Source organism: Artemia franciscana, chromosome 9 (genome assembly GCF_032884065.1).
Source record: "Artemia franciscana chromosome 9, ASM3288406v1, whole genome shotgun sequence".
In the NCBI taxonomy this organism is placed as follows: domain Eukaryota; kingdom Metazoa; phylum Arthropoda; class Branchiopoda; order Anostraca; family Artemiidae; genus Artemia; species Artemia franciscana.
Genome location: NC_088871.1, coordinates 16071933 through 16089468, shown reverse-complemented (window position 1 = coordinate 16089468; position 17536 = coordinate 16071933). Strand labels below are relative to the sequence as shown.

Sequence of the window (17536 nt, the reverse complement as noted above, 5' to 3'; positions counted from 1 at the left end):
TATTTAACGATTTCTCGAAAACGAAGTACCTTCCTACTAGACAAGGAAAACGGCTTGGAAAAGAATTGAAGCCACTAAATTCGGACAGCATTGCTAGTGACAGATTTTATACAACGACTGAGAAAAGGTTTGGGAGATATTTCAAAAGACAGGGTGGTGAATCTGGTCCATAATTCTCACTTGCGTATCATGTACGTATTGCAATTTTGGACCAGTGCCCTTGTGCACCGTCAATGCGCATTTGCATGTTTGATGGGAATTATAAACTCTACGATAAGTGCCAAATTTAAACTGAAAGTATCTTGATATTCTGTTTTTTTTGGATAAATAAACTTAATTTTTCTAACATTTCTCTGCCAATCGCGTGTGGTTTCCAATACTGGGCAAGTTTCAGATGGAATGGAAGCGTTGCTTTTTATACATATACCGACTTTGACTACAGGTTTAGCCGTTTGTGTCTTGTTAAGTTCTGGATAAGCAACCGTAGAAAATGTACATATAAAGAGAAGGCACAATATCCAGAAGTGATTGCTTTATGGAGTAGGCTGAATTGCTCCAAAGTTGTTATTTACGTGTGCAGAGCAAGTTCATAGAAAATATTTACCGGTAATTTCGTTTTCTGCCTATTATAAATAAAACAACATAAACGGGCACAGCAAAAACTATAAACAAATTCATTCTAGATTGATAGATAAATTTAATGCTCTAATCTAATAATAAAATTTGAAAAACGGTACAAGACCACAAATGGAGTAAAAAAATAAACAAAAAAGAGCAAAAACTTGGGTACTATATAAATACACTCAGACACTTAAGGACGAATCAAGATGGCAAGGCTACTGGACTCAACTGTGTTTAAGAATTCCGTCTGACGCCTAACAAGAGCCGCACTGGGGTCGGCAACGCCGAAATGACGCGACACTGACACCTTCTTTGCCCACGGTCGTAAGTTAAGCAGAAATTTTGCATATTTATAATAATCTGAGTGAAACTGTTTTTTATCACTTTCGGAAAAGATATTCCAAAAAGGAAACATAGCTAGTTAATGGGGTATAACAAAAGCATTGTATAGCCGGGCTCGAATCCGCCGGTTATACTTTTTTTTTGCTTGTGGCAGAACGCCTTTTCTCCAAAATAATTTATCTGTAGGGTACGTAAAAGACCATACTCGACCCAATAGGCATTCTAAAACAAACAATAGAATTAGATAAAGCAACATCATCATCACCAAACTTGACAACAAGATCCCATGAAATCTCTCCTCTTCTGCAAAAACGCGACAACTTCACTTTTGTTAGGATTAAATATGAGACGGATCTGTTTATACGCTGTGCTAATTATATCTAAGTTTTCTTCAATTCTAGAAAGGCAACGGCTCGTGTTTAAAATAGCTTCTACATAATTCAACAGTGAGAGATCCATTCCCCAGAATAATAAAACTCATTTTAACCGAATTCTGGCTCTCAAGTACACTATTATTATACAACAGTGGTGACGAAATAGGCCTCCGTCGGATCCCTTTCCTCACTGGTACTGAGTTACGCAGAATAATTTGTCAACTTCTAGAAGGCACTTTAACTTAGATAAAAAGCTTACTATACACATTACGAGAAGGTGAAATAACCGACCGGTCCACGCCACGGTCCACTTCCATTTGTAAGGTGCAAACAACAGAGTTTGTCAAGACCCCTGATTTTTTTTTAGCCTATGGATGGTGGCAATAAGATTTTTGATTGTTATTCCGCAGCCAACATTAGAGCCAGGGTAAATTTAGACCTCTATCTAGTTCTTGGCTGAACTCTCTTCCAGCTCTTGATTAGGAGGGGAAAACTCGGAAGTAAAATGGGACAACCACTCCGTCTCTAGGATCGGAGCTTCGGAAACATCACAATTCCTCCTACGCTTAAGAAATCTCCACATCGGATTTGGATTATTATTAACCAATTTACTTTATTGATCGGTCACTTCACATTTATACTTATATAGGGCTTTGGCAAACTTGTGCTTAACAAATAAAAAAAAATTATTTACGATACCAAATCTCGGACGATCTCACTCAATCCAAAGCAGATTCCAGAGTTTTGCCCTTACACATGCGTCATAAAGAGCAAGAATTTTTTTAGGTTTTTTTTATACGTATTTTGAAAACTTATTTATTGAATAAGAACACAACAGCTGTGACATAACTGTATTTGATGTCAATGTAAAATCAAACAAATATCAATATTTATGATTTCCATCTGTCTGTATTTCTGCAGCTAGTAAAGAGAAAAGTTTCCGCCCCTCCAACAAATCATACAAATTAAACTGAATCTAGCTTTTAATTATTACAAAGATAGTTTTTTTTTATGAATGCTCTTAATTTATCATCACCCAAGACACCAACAAACATATCTTGGACTTTCCCATTTTACTGTAGGTACTACTTTCACCTCATGGTCCATTGCAATATCATCATGATTATCAATTCCAACCTTTGCCAAAACTAAGTTCTCAAATTCTGACAACAAAGTTTCTTGTCAGGGCCCAAGTATTTTGCGTGGTCCAAATCGGTTTGCATAAAAGTCAACAAGAACAGGCTTATCCAAGTTTCTCAACCAGACCAAGTATCAAACAGTTCGTATTTGATTGAGCGAAATGTAGTAAGCAGCGACCCGGCTCAATAGTAACCGAAACTCTAAAAAATGGAATTTTGATACCAATAGTTACATAAAAAAATCGCATTTTAATTCACCATATTATTTTATTCACCATAGTCGAAAAATCTAGTAACTATGTCTTTGGGGACGACTTACTCCTCCACAGTCCCCGTGGGAGGGGTTGCAAGTTACAAACTCTGACCTGTGTTTACATATAGTAATGGTTACTGGGAAGTGTACGGACGTTTTCAGGGGGATTTTTTTGGTTTGGGAGGGAGAGGTGAGGTGGGGGTTTTCGTGGGAGGATCTTTCCAAGGAAAAACTTCTCATGAGAGAAGAAAGCAGGATTTTTTAGAATTATTAAAAAAAGACAATGAAATAATAAATGTGAAAAGTTTTTTTCTACTGAAAGTGAGGAGCAGCATTAAAACTTAAAACGAGCAGAAATTATTGCGCATGTGAGGGGTATGCCTCCTCATAATACCTCGCTCTTTACGCTAAAGTATTTTTAGTAATTTCAACTATTTATTCTACGTCCTTTGTGATTCAAGGGTCATTCTTAAGGAATTAGGACATAATTGAAGCTTTAATGTAAAGAGTGAGGTATCGACGAGGGGTGAACTCCCTCATATACGCAATAAAAACATATGAATATAGAAGTTCGTTACGTAAGTTAATTCGTAAATTACGTCTATTTTTTACTAATGAAAATGTTCGTAAAAAAATTAAAAGTTCTAGTTGCCTTTTTAAGTGATCAAAATTGGAGGGCAACTAGGCTTCCTCCCTCTCTCCTTTTTTCTCAAAATCTTCCGATTAAAACTATGAGAAAGCCATTTAGCCAAAAAAAAATTAATATGCAAATTTCGTTTTATTTATTTATGTGCGGAGAGCCAAGATCAAAACATGCATTAATGAAAAAACGTTCAGAAATTAAATAAAAAAACAGGTTTTTTTAAATGAAAGTAAGGAGCGAAACAGAAATTACTCCGTATATGAAAGGGGCTTTTCCTCCCCAACACCCCGCTCTTTGCGCTAAAGTTTTTTACTTTTTTAAGAAGTAGAGTTAAGAGAAAGAGTCAAACTTTAGCGTAAAGAGCGGGGCGTTAGGAGGAAAAGCTTTTAAGTTTTAATGTCGCTCCTTACTTTCATTTAAAAAAACTTGTTTTTTTTATTTAATTATATAAGACTTGGTGGCGCAGCGGTAAGAACACTTGGCACTGGTCGTGGTAAATTAGGTTCAAATCTTAAATAAAACACTTTTTTGTCCCTTAAAAGGCTGAACACTTTTTAGTCTTAGAGAATACTATGAAACTAGAAATAATGAATATACAAAAAATCAAAAAATCCTGTTTTCAAAATGAACTAAAACATAGAAAATATATTTCTTTTTCTCGAGAATCTTGTTTGACTCTAAATCGGACATTTTGAAAGAAATGTCCAAGATATCGATCCAAGACATGACCAAGACATCAGAACACGTTTTTTGGGTAGTTTAGAATTTATATCTATTGTGCATAGCCTGAGGTTGTTTAGTGTCCTATCAGGGAATTGGAGCTTCGAAATGCATATTATGAAAGAGCATGAACGGGAAAACCAATGGGGAGGGGGTTCAGACTCCATATACCCTTCCCCTGGATATGGCCTTGATATAGTCAAAATTAATTTGTATTAGAGGTAGCGATCTGGCGCTGCCTATAGTAAAGATTCATTAAGTGTTGTGCTATTATATTTTCCCCAGAGTCGCTTTATGTGGAAGGGGTGGTCGTAAAAACTTCAGATGGGGCTCATTTGATTTAAATTGAAAGTTTTAGAGCCATTTTTAAGATTCAAAAGTGACAAGAGGCCATCAGCACCCTCCCACTCCCTTTCCCCCAAAGACACACGATAAAACTTTGAGATAGCCGTTTTGTTCAAAAAAGTCTAAATATCAAATAAATATAACTCGGAGGTGGAAATAGCCCCCGCAGTCCCTGGGGCAAGGGCAGAAGAACATGAATATTGGAGCTTAGAATGTTACAACGCTAAAAAATAACTATCGTATCGATATTTCGACTGACGAATTCAGACGATTCGAACTGGATTTATTAGGAGTTTCAGAAACTCATAATCCAGGGGGAGGAAGCATGAAATTATGGGATGTAGAATTTGTTTACTCAGGCAGGAAGGATGGGGTACATAGACAGGGAGTAGGGCTAATGATGAATAAGGAAGCTGCTAAGTGTTGTTTAGGCTGGGAAGGTATTAATAATGCATCACTATTCGGTCATTTTATGACTAAAAAGTTCAGGGTATCAGTTATGGTAGTATGTTCCCCTGTTGAACCGACTGACTGTGGAAATAGGGATAGATGGTATCCTAGCCTAGGTAAATTTGGTGTAGGAAAAGAAAACCGTAATGGCTACTGACCGTTGCAATTCTGTAGGTGCGACAATTTAGTTATACCGGTATTTGGTCATAAAATGGACCATAAGTTAGCATGGTATCCGCGTGATGGTAAGCAGCAAACCTTATTGATAATGTCATTGTAAACCGAAGTCTGGCAGCACCAATACAAGATACTAGGGTATATAGGAGGGCTGTTATTGATGCTAAAAGATTGATCACCATCTGGTATTATTAAAGCGTAAATTTTGGAAGAGTAACTACCTCCCGGGAAGTTATTCTGTTGGTAGACTCCAGGATGAGAATTTGAGAGAAACTTACCTGGAATAGTTGAATACTAATTTGGAGAGTTTAAAATTCGACAACTTGAAAGATGGATGGAACAATTTTAGGAAAACAATTTGTGAAGTTGCTGATGGTGTATTGGGGAAGAAAGGTAGGACCGCAGCTAGGAATATTAGTAGAAAAGCTTAATGTTTAATAGAGAGAAGGAGCTTGTACACGGATTATCTTAGTGATAGACCATATGAAAACAAAAGGAACGTAAAGAAAAGGGGGAAAGCATTAGAATATGAACGAAAGAGGTGCGAAGTGGGGGCCATGGATTAAATTGCCGAGGATCTGGAAGATGCAGCTAGACGGCATAATAGTAAAATCTGGTACTGGCATGTTAAAAAATTGAGAGGGAGTAGTTAATCTGGACTTGTCCCAGTTAAGAATAGGAAAGGGGCCACAATTAGTGATAAGGAAAGAGTTAAAGAGAGATGGGCAGAACATTTTGAGAGTATGCTAAACCAAAATAGAATTGCAGGAAAAGATACAGAGGAAAATGAAAAAGTTTGTTATACCTTGGATGCAAAGGAAGATTCGTTTTTTGAGGGAAAATTAGCGACAGTACTAAAAAGATTTAAAAATAATAAGGCTCCAGGTAGCGATAGTGTGGTAAATGAGTCTCTTAAATATGGCGGAATGCTAGAAATAAATTACTGAAGATTATGAATATGATTTTTGAAAAAAGGTAAGCACCTAGCGATTTTAGGAAAACATTAATTATTCCACTTCATACGAAAGATGATAAGAGTGAGTGTGGTAATTATCGAGGCATTAGTTTGGTCTCTGCAGGTAGCAAATTACTTAGTAATATGATACTTTTTACACTGAGAGATGCTGAAAACAAAGTTTTGAGAGAAGAACAGTGTGGTCTTAGATAAGGGAGAGGATGTGTCGACCAAATTTTCACTTTTAGGTTAATAATTGAGACGTGCCTGAGCTATTAAACACCTTTGGTCCTCAGTTTTATGGATTTGGATATATCGTTTTATAGCGTTCGATTCTGTTGATAGATGAGCTTTAGCAAAGTTCTTATGCTTTTATGGTATACAAGATAAATTCATTAAGTGTTTAGTGCTATGTAAGAGAAAAATACTGCTGCGGTTAAGGTAGGAAACGAGGTTAAGGTAGGAATTGGCCCCTTTATATGGATCATTTTGATTGACTTTGCCTTAAGGGGCAAAATTAAGGCAATGGGAGACCATGGAATCAAATCGGGAGGGAAAACTCTCCTGGACTTGATTTTACTGATGATTTAAGCATCCTAGATGAACGTATGAGCAAAATGAATGAACTTTTGGATTTTTTGCGAATTCAGGGTGCTAGAAAAGGTTTGAAAATTAATGTTAAGAAGACTAAGTCATTAAGGCTAGGAATAAGTGAAGATGAAAAGGTGGCGTTGGGTAGCGAAAAGATTGATCAGGTGGGCAGCTTCACTTACCTTGGTAGTATTATTAGTGAAGACAGTGGGAGCAGTGAAGATGTTAAAAGTAGAATAGCCATGGCTTTGGGTGTTTTTTCATAGTTAAAAAAGTTTGGAAGAATAGGAAGACAACTGTGCAAACCAAGATTAGAATATTGGAAGGTAAAGTGATGACAGATGTCAAATATGGCTCTGAAGCATGGGCGCTCCGAAAAGCGGATGAAGATTTGCTAGATGTTTTCCAGAAAAATTGCCTAGAGATTGTTCTGGGTACCCGGCTGACTGACCGGATTTCAAACAATAGGCTGTACGAAAAGTGTTGTTCAATCCCGCTTTCTAGCGGTATAATGAAATCATGGAAATATCTCGAAAAAATGTATTTGGAATGATGAAGGGTGCCACAAGGTGATGTGTGCCATCAATAGTGTGATACGGTAAGGTGATTTGGTTGGACCAACTTGTTTTAGAGCTTAAAGTTAAGGTGGGAGGTGTTAAAAAGAATTTTTCAGCGGTGGGGGGAGGTCTGAAATCTAACATCCAGTCAAAGAAATGAGGCATTTTCATTAAGACTTCTCTGAAATAACTTTTAATATGGTTTAAATTTATCTCTAATAGCAACCCCCCCCCCCGGAATTGCTTGCTAGGGTGGACTAGCCAAATATTATCACAGAGGCGTGAATATTCATAGCCTTGGCTCAAAGAAACGTAATACATATATATATATATATATATATATATATATATATATATATATATATATGTATATATATATATATATATATATATATATATATATATATATATATATATATATATATATATATATATATATATATATATATATATATATATATATATATATATATATATATATATATATATATATATATATATATTGAAACATAATTTTCGTAGAATTTGGGTAGAATTACGAGTAATGTCAATAATTTCTGGTCATAATTTGTTTATTTCTTTATTTAAGAAGCTAGTATCAGTGGCTTTGGGTAGAATTAAAGTAGAATTTTGGTTGAATTGTGAGTAATATCAATAATTTCTGATGATAATTTGTTTATGTATTCATTTAAGGGACTAGCATCAGGAGCTTTGGGTAGAACTACGGTAGAATTTCAGTAGAATTATATTATAGTAATAAGGTAGGAATTATGGAATTATGAGTAATATCAATAATTTCTGGTTAAAATGTCTTTGGAATGACAGTATGTATCATAGTGATTCCGCGGGCCAGCCACATATTGCCATGGTGACGTAAATTGCTTGTTCTACAGCCTAAAGTTGAAGTGGGCAGAGTTAAAAGAATTTTTCGGTGGGGGGGGGCTGAGATCTAACACCCAGTAAAATAAACGATGCATTTTCGTTAAGACCTCTCAGAAATACCTGTTAATATGTCCAAAATTTATCTCTAAGGATTGATGAGGGCATGTTGAGGTTCATTTCCTTTTTAGATGGCTACCCCAAAACTGATAGTGAAACACCATTTGGCTCAAAATAGTCAAAAGCTCTGACAATTATACTAGGGGGAATGGAATGCCCCCATAGCATCCCTGGCAAGGAAGGTAGATTTTGCAGTTTGCCCATTTCTTATATACAGGATTTATCATTGGGAAACTGGCGGTGGTTATTTAATCATTTGTGTAACCAAAAAGGTTAAGGGTACCGACGTAAAATTTCAGGGACTATTTTTAGGGAACTTACCGACAAAAAAATATTCAATGAATAGTAAAGAACCATATAATATTCAAAACCATCAGAAATAAGCCATATAATAATTGAAACTCAAAACGACCAGAAATTACTCTCAAAGTATAAATGAAACCCAAAACATACACAAATTAAAATAAATGATCAGATAAAGAAAACAGATGCTAATATAGGTGAATAAACAAATTTTAAAACGAGTAAAAACTAATTTGAGTATTCGATTCAGATTTAAGACAAACAAAAACTACTACAAACAGTAGTTTTGGTGCTCCCCCTTCCACCCTCTAAACGTGATAGTCCTAAAGGCTAATGCGTCATTTGCGCCTTACTGCAAACAAAACATATTATAATTATTTTATATTAATAATATTGAAAAAAATAAAGTGAAATTTTCAGACACTGACATTGAATATTCAGTTTACCTTAACTAGTTCTATTAAATCATCTAATTTATTATAGTGTCTTGTTTTCTTACTTTTCGTCGACCTTTTCAAAATTTAATGAGCACTGTTTAAAATACTTATAGTTTTCCATAAAACGCAAGTGATAAAATACGCTTTAGAACTATCACGGTTAGGGGAGTCGGAAGAGGGGAATAGCCAAATTCATGTTTCTGATGGTTTTGAGTTTTAATTATTATAAGATTTTTCTCTGATGGTCTTAAGTTTCATATGACTCTATGCTTTTCTTTGAAATACCTCTTCATCAGAAAGTTTTTTTTAAATTAGATTTATTACAATTCACTCTTTCATGCTATCTGAAACTTGATGAGTTCTAAAAACTATAAAAACTTGAAGAAAAAAGTAAGAAAACTGTTTTTATCTACAGAAAAGACACAATTTCACGATCCTTTTGATTCGAATTTGGCACTTCTGGTAGAGTGCCTTTGATTCGAATTTGGCACTTCTAATAGACAACTTGTGCATGCACATTAATAATGCGCAAGCACACTGATCCAAGATAACCAAGGCCATATCCAGTCTGGGGGGGTTAAGGGGGTTAAATCCCTCTAGAAATGTTTGTCTGACTCGTAAAAACGTAACAAAATTGAATAACAATTTTTTTTTAGTTTTTTTGTGTCCCCCCCCCCCGAAAAAATCTTTTGTAACAACCCCCTTAAAAAAAAATCCTGGATGAGACCCTGATGATGACGATACTTATTTCAACCATTTTTAAAACAGCCATGACATTTTTTGACCACGTTAGCTAAACTGACAGTGCAAGATCGTCCTTATGAGATCAACCAGGAAGATTTGGAAGACAACTGCGATTAGAAGTAAAAGAATCTTAAAGCAACTATGGAAATCATTTTATCATTTCCCTCTTGTGATAACAGCATTTTGATTGTAATTATACATTGTTTCAGCTGCTAACAAAGCGTGTAGCAATTAATGGATCAAAAGCAACGAACTATAGCAGACACAGTTTGTGAAGTACATCAGACTTGTTGTATTTCCGCTTATGGTATATAGCTAAGGATTACGGTACTAATTAAGGAACATATTGAGGAGCTAAAGCTCCTCAATATAAATGTAAGAATGCCAGATCTATGGCTAAGCTTTCCTTCAGTCTACAACATTTGTCATTTGTATGTGCTGCAATACTTTAAAAAAAACCATCTTTTCCCCAATTTATACATGTAATCTCGATTCAACTTGTACGTTTCCCGAAGGGTTGCCCTCTTTCGATCACTTGGTGTACATCAGCGAACGCTACACATGCCACGCAGTTCTATTATTTCCAATACAATCCCACCACCCTTCGAATAGTCCCCACAGCGCCTGGCACAGCTCTAACACGTTTGGCACACTTTTTGTGTGCCACGCTGCCTGGTGTAGGTTATGTCTGGAAGTAGACGCCTTCTTGCCATCTCCACCAAAGAGATGCGGGCTTACTCCTCTTTATAGGGCAAGTTTTTGAGGGAGCAAAGCAATTTTGATAATTAACTAATAACGGAATAAATAAAGTTTTGCGAACTTTATTAAAAGTTTGTTAGCGTTTACACAGCAAACGGTAACTTTCTCTCATTTGGTTTTTACTTTGTTTTGTGGAAAATATGCTACTTTATTTTTGTAATTCTTTTTTTGGGTTTTTGTCAATTTATCTTTAAAGTAACCTGCTGTCTTTACTACTTTAATCAAGGGCGAGTGAAATCTTCCCCACCTCTTGCGAAGGTCAAAGCAGCTTAGGAAGTTAAAAACTTAAAATAGTGTAATGAATAACTTCTCAGATGGAAAAATAAAACAAAACACAAAAAAAAATGTGGAGGTGTCCTCTTGGCTGATACGTTCAGTTAAGGAAAAAACAACTCTGACAGACCAATCTTTGTCCTTAAAAATGCCAAATAGTATTTTGTATTAAATTGTCCGAGAAAATTACTAAGCTATACTATATACACTTTTTTTTCAAAGTTCATTCGCCAATAGTATTTGCTTATAATTAAAGCTACAGCCTCTTTGGATTAGCTTTTTCTTTTGCTCTTTAAGTCTCTGATATGTGAGCCTTTAGTACGGGCAAATGTGGTCTACCCTAACAGAAAGTAAACATTTCAAATATTTTTTTTAATAAAAAAACGAGACATATACAATTGAAAATGGAATTTCATACATATTTAAACTGGCAAAATTTTTCGTATCAAGGCTAGCTGATTCTATTAGACAAAAGCGTCGTTGTAATGCAAACAGCCAAACTGTCTTAAGAATGGCATAATTTTATCTGGGGATCTGAAACTAATAGCTTTGTGGTTAAACAGGTTCTATTTTCAGTTTTTCACAGAGGGACGACTCTCCAGACAAATTCTTGAGGAGATGAGATTCCTTCCTCTTTTTTGTGGGTAATTAGACTGGGATTAGCACGTGCATAACTGCCTTCGTGAGAGTTGTCACCTTTCGGCTTTTTCGTCGAAAGATTTATTTTCCTCTTATCCGACTTGATTATTAAAAAGGTGTAATTAAATTAAACAACTTCTTCTTCGGCAATTAAGTTTCAAAGTGATAAACTGCTTTGGCACTGAACTGTCCACACTTTTAATCGGAAGAATTCTGCAACAGCTACGGTGCCTCTATGTCTAGCATAGCGTCTCTATACCAATTTATTTATTTGGCGAAGAGACTGGGGTGTTTCAAATGCGGAGGACCTCTTCTTGCACACCTAGGCTTGTCTGTCGGTTTTCTATTGTAAATATTCTTCAGTCTTGCACTGATGATGATGTGGTGTGGTTAGGAATGAGTATGGTGTTGTGGCTGTGTAAATAGGATATTATTATAAGTAAACTAAAATTCACTAGACGAGTTGGTTCGAAAAATTTAATTATATATTTGTTTTATAGAATAAACTGTGGCTAATATCGTAGAGAACGGTTTAGATTTGTAAATTTTTAACATGAAAGAAAATACTTTGACCATTATTTAATATTTACAGCGGCTTGCTTAGAAAATAAACAGGCTAGGAAATAAACATCCGGCAAAACTCTAGTTTTATTAATTATCTAAAATGCTGTTTTTAGAATAGCGCAAATTTCAAAGCCTCGAGGTTAAAACAGAAAAAGGGCTCCATCAGCCGACTAAATCATAAAACTAACTTTGTCAACGTAAATAAAAATATTATTTGTTTTTATTTTTGTATCTGTTTTTTTACTTTTGCTTTATGATGAGCTAAAGGTAAAGGATCGACTTTTCCAAAAGGGCACAAATGGTATATTTATTTTCATTTCCGTAAGACAAGTGACTGTTCTGCTTAATAATGTAGCTTTAATTATTGTATTTTAAGAAGAGTCTAAAAACAGACTGATTTGGTTACCATCAGAAGATACATAAATTTGATTGAATCTTCAGTTTAAATCGAAATTTTGTAAATTGAACCAAGTCTGTTTTATTTTAATAATCACTAGTTATGTTGGCTAACTACAGTGATGCTGACAATGGTTTTGGACTTATTAAATCCATGTTAAAGCGATTGGGTTGCCTCTTTTATCGATTTTCCTTAATTAGCTTCCTCAAATAAGGTTTACAAGCTTGTATATAAAAATTTATGCAGTAGTCAAAATCCGATGTGAGGTTTTTCTCACAGTAGGTTTTTCGGCTGTTTTTCTTTACATTTTCGGTTCTTCTTAATGTCAATGGTTTTCTTTGCTCATTTTAACGTTGCTATTTCTCTTTAGTTTCACCTTTGACACGTGTACCTCATAAAACGACTGTAAAATATTATTAAGAGACTCGTAAAGACAACAATGTACTTTTACGATGAGTTATTGTGGCTCTTTTTTGTCAAGATGTTTTGGCTTAAATAATAGATATGTATTAAGGCATAAGTTTTATAGAATGAGTGGGGTAGAAGGGGGAGGTAAATTGTTGGGCGGTCACCCAGCTTAACATTATAAGTTCTGGTTTATTATTAGAAGGTAGGATTTAGATCCAACCAACAAAATCATAACGAGGAAAAGATTTGAATGGCCGCAAGAGAGGTCTCACGCATGCTGGAATATAATTTGACAAGACTTTAATTCTCGTTGGCCTAAAGGGAGAAAAAGATTGATGGGTGCCTGCGTCTCAATTGGCAAATATAATGAAAAGTACAGATGTAAAAAGATATGATGCTAAACGTGCAGAGCCGTAGAAAACGTTAAATTTCAAGGAAGTATGTACAGCTAGGTGAAGGAGGATGTAATTCTTTTCTGTTCTGTAATTTATCAAACTCTGTCAAAGTAGAAATCACTGTTGATTAATATTACGTTATATTCCTGATGACTCCAGTTGGCCGTCAATTTAATATTAAATGAATTTAATCCACTCTGAAAAGTTTGGGACGGGGTGGATAGCTAGGGGGACAAGTGGGACTGCTGTACCCGGGCGCAGCCTCTGAGGGGGCACCAAGCTGAGTTTTTTCGTTTTTGTCAATACCATGATCTAGGGGGGGAAAGATTGTCCCTAGGCGGTCAGCTTTAGAAGAGATACCACTCAAGATAGACAAAAAGCTTTCTTCAGGCACTTTAGAAAAAAAGAGGGAGGGAGAGGGCTTTGACATGCGAAACTACGAAAAGATACGAAATAAAAACATTTACGTTTCTACGATTTTATTCGTAATTTTGTATATTATAAAATGAAATATTGTATTACCCTCCATCAGGATCCTAAGTCCTTAGGAGTCGGGAATGCGTAAATTCAACTTTAAATATGCATTCAATGTATGGTTTCTACTATGTGCAGAAATTATAATTTGATACACACGGAAGGAAACCCTGTTGTTTGGTGCCTTCCTATGTAAAAGGATGGGCAGTTGACCTAACCGCCACTCGGAATGCGTTAGGCACACAAATATGTATTTCAGGAGGATCAGAGCATCGTGTAAGGTGGGAGGGGTACTTCAACAAAACAAAACACAAGCAACTTAAATTAAAATATATAGGAAATAATGAGGAAATTCATAAAAAAATTGACACTTGGGGGGATGGGGGCACGGGAACAAACATCATATTTTCTGCATTCATGTAAAGGGTTCTAGAATCTCAGTGTATCAGGTATCAGATTACTTATTAGGTCACCATGTTGGAACTCTGGTCCTCATGCAACTGAACCATCTTTCAACTCAACCCTAGTTTTACTGAACCCTCGTACAACCCAACCCTCGTTTAATTCAACCCCATTGAACCCAACCTTGTTTGACTCAACCCCATTCAAATAAACCCCATTCAGCTCAACTCTAGTAAACTCAACAGCGTATTCAGAAATTGTAATTCAGCCCGTTTTGTCAGTATTGATAAAAGTTGACTTGAATGAAATGTTCTTTATTTATTGGTTAATTCTCATGCAAGTATTTTTATTTTATTCTGCCTCTAAAAAGCAGCGTTATTTTATGCTGCCTCTCCTTTTCTAAAAATCAGCGGTTTATCCTCCTGATTTTCATATTTAAAATTAGCGACTATGAGCGGAAGCCAATTTATAGGAATTTTGAAAAAGAGCTGGAAACGCTTTGAATCTCCTTTTTTATTTTTTCTTTCATTTCTCCAGCACTTATGGGGCACTAGGACATCGTAGAGAGTTGTATAAGGTCATTTTGTAGCTATAACGCACATTTATGCGCTTCTTATGATTTTATCATGGCAACACCATCATAAAATACCTTATAGCGCCAAATTGTAATTTTAGTGTCATTTCTGGAGTGTAAAGGCTTAAAACCATAAAAGGTCTGCCACTGAGATCTTTATGGTCAAAAACTCTTAAACTGGTGGTTCAAGTCCCCTCTTAAATACTCCCCTTCCCAGTCTCATTGGCAAGTGAAAATAAAAAAAAATAAATAAATAAACCACCAAGCGAAAAAAATTCATCCAAATACAATGCTAATTCGTAAACGATAGAGGCTACTTATTTTAATCTTAAAACGAAAATTAATTAAATGAAAACAAATTCTGCAAAATTTCAAAAAACAGGTTGATATCCAGGCGTGCGTTCTTTTTCTCCGGCACTATCGTGTCGGCACTTTTCTCCGGAAACATCGTAGGGGTATTAAAATGCATAACTATCCAAGGTTCTCATATGTAGAGTTTTATTCCCCATCCCGTAAAGGCGTACGTTTACTGGTTACTTGTTTTAATGTTACATAGCATGCTTTCATATAAAAAAGACAGCTTATTCAGTCCTCAAAGACAGTGGCAAGAGGAGTCCATATCCGGATAGTCAAGGAGCATTGGCCATATAATTATTTTTTCTCCAAATTATTGGGGGGCAGCTGCTCCCCTACCCCCAAAGGACGGCCCTAATCAATGCTGCTTCTAAGCATAATAATAATCGCTACCGTCGCAATCTTCTTTAAGAATCTTTTTTGCAGCAAAAAATTCTTTCATACTATTGCGTATTCCTAGACTAGAAACTATATCCTGCTAAAATTTAAGGCCAACCAGAGAAAAGGCTATTTCTAATTTGAAACTTCGGCCCAAATTCAATGACCCTCCCTCCTACCCGTTCACATTTTAAAACAAGCTAATTATAATATTTGATCAGCGACCGAAGCGAGAAACAAATTTGGACTTCTATTCAGCGCTAGTTCAAATTTATTCTTGGCCTTGGGTTGAGTAGCCTGTAGTTAAACAGAGCTTGATTTAATTGGAGATTGAGTTACACGAGAGTTGAGTAAAACGGGGTTTAAGTTGCATAGTAGTTCATTTAAATACTTCTACTACTACTAACAACTCACCACAGCACCAAGCTGCCTGAAGCCAACACAGCTACGCATGTTCCTCCTCCATCCCAGTCTATTCAAAGCTTACATCTTTACACTCTCCCCGGAAGTTATCATATCCTTTAAATCTTTCTTTATGACATCCTCCCACCCCAACCGCTGACGATCTGCTTTCCGTTTAACCCTAGACGGCTGGCCGAAAAAGACAATCTTTGGCAATGTGTCATCTTTCACCCGCAAGGCGTGCCCTAGCCATCTTAATCTTTCTCTCATTATAGCCCTAGAAAGCGGGATTGAATCGCACTTTTCGTATAGCCTGCTGTTTGAAATATGGTCAGTCAGACGGGTAGCCAGAACAAACCGTAGGGAATTCCTCTTGAAAATTAAATAAAAAAAAACAAGTTTTTTTAACTGAAAGTAAGGAGCAAAATTAAAACTTAAAACGAACAGAAATTACTTCGTATATGAAAGGGGCTGCTTCCTCACCAACATCCCGCTCTTGACGCTAAAGTTTGACTCTTTCTCTCAACTCTTCTTTTTAAAACAGTAAAAAACTTTAGCGTAAAGAGCGGGATGTTGGTGAGGAAGCAGCCCCTTTCATATACGAAGTAATTTCTGTTCGTTTTAAGTTTTAATTTTGCTCCTTACTTTCAGTTAAAAAAAAACTTGTTTTTTTTTATTTAATTTCTGAACGTTTTTCAATCAATGCATGTTTTGATTTTGGCTCTCCGCAGAGGAATAATTAAAACGAAATTTGCATATTTATTATTTTTTTTTGCTAAATGACTTTCTCATAATTTTGATTGAATGATTTTGAGAAAAAAGAGCGGGGGAGGAAGCCTAGTTGCCCTCCGATTTTTGGTTAATTAAGATAAAGGCAACTAGAACTTTTAATTTTTTACGAATCTTTTTTTTAGTAAAAGATATACTTAACTTATAAATTAGCTTACGTAAAGAAGTTTTGTATTCTCATGTTTCTTTTACATATATGAGGGGGTTCGCCCCCTCGTCAGTACCTCGCTCTTTACACTAAAGCTTAGATTTTGTCCCAATTCATTAAGAATGACCCCTGAATCACCAAAGCCGTAAAATAAATAGTTGAAATTACTAAAAATACTTTAGTGTAAAGATCGGGGTATTAGGAGGAGGTGAGCTCCTCATATGGGTAATAATTTCCGTTCGTTTTAAGTTTTAATGCTGCTCTTTACTTCCAGCTGAAAAAAACTTTTTCATATTTCTTTTTTCATTGTTTTTTTTTTAATAATGCTAGTAAATCCTGCGCTCCCTTCATGGAAATTTTCTTCTACCATGACAAATTCCTCGATGGAAAGCTCCCCCAGCCTATCCCCCTATTCTCAACCCCTCCCCCCAACCAAAAAATCCTACTGAAAACGCCTACACACTTCCCAATAACCATTACTATATGTAAGCACTGGTCAAATTTTGTAACTTGTAGCCCCTCCCCCAGGGACTGTGGGGGAGTAAGTCATCCCAAAGACATAGTTTTTATGGTTTTTGACTATGCTGAACAAAATGGCTATCTCAAAATTTTGATCCGTTGACTTTAGGAAAAAATGAGCGTGGGAGGGGGCCTAGATGCCCTCCAATTTTTTTGGTCACTTAAAAAGGGCACTAGAACTTTTCATTTCCGTTAGAATGAGCCCTCTTGCGACATTCTAGGACCACTTGGTCGATACGATGACCCCTGGGAAAAAAAAAACAAAAAAAAAAAAAAACAAACAAATAAACACGCACCCGTGATTTATCTTCTGGCAAAAAATACAAAATTCCACATTTTTGTAGATAGGAGCTTGAAACTTCAACAGTAGGGTTCTCTGAGACGCTGAATCTGATGGCGTCATTTTCGTTA

The 17536-nt window shown here is 35.8% G+C and overlaps 1 protein-coding gene across 27 annotated transcripts in view; it reads left to right on the top strand.

The window, feature by feature from the left end:
* LOC136031053 (collagen alpha-1(XVIII) chain-like) overlaps positions 1 to 17536 on the top strand; it is a 442617-nt gene that overhangs the window by 191911 nt on the left and 233170 nt on the right. For 3 of the 27 annotated variants that reach the window (XM_065710292.1, XM_065710288.1, XM_065710282.1), the window contains exon 1: positions 11679 to 11721. The exons of 13 other annotated variants lie outside the window; for them this stretch is intronic. The gene's annotated coding sequence lies outside the window, so the exon portion shown is untranslated. Of the gene's footprint in view, positions 1 to 11678; positions 11761 to 17536 lie in introns of those variants that run through there. 11 more of the 27 variants (XM_065710291.1, XM_065710287.1, XM_065710279.1 and 8 more) reach the window with 8 other exon arrangements.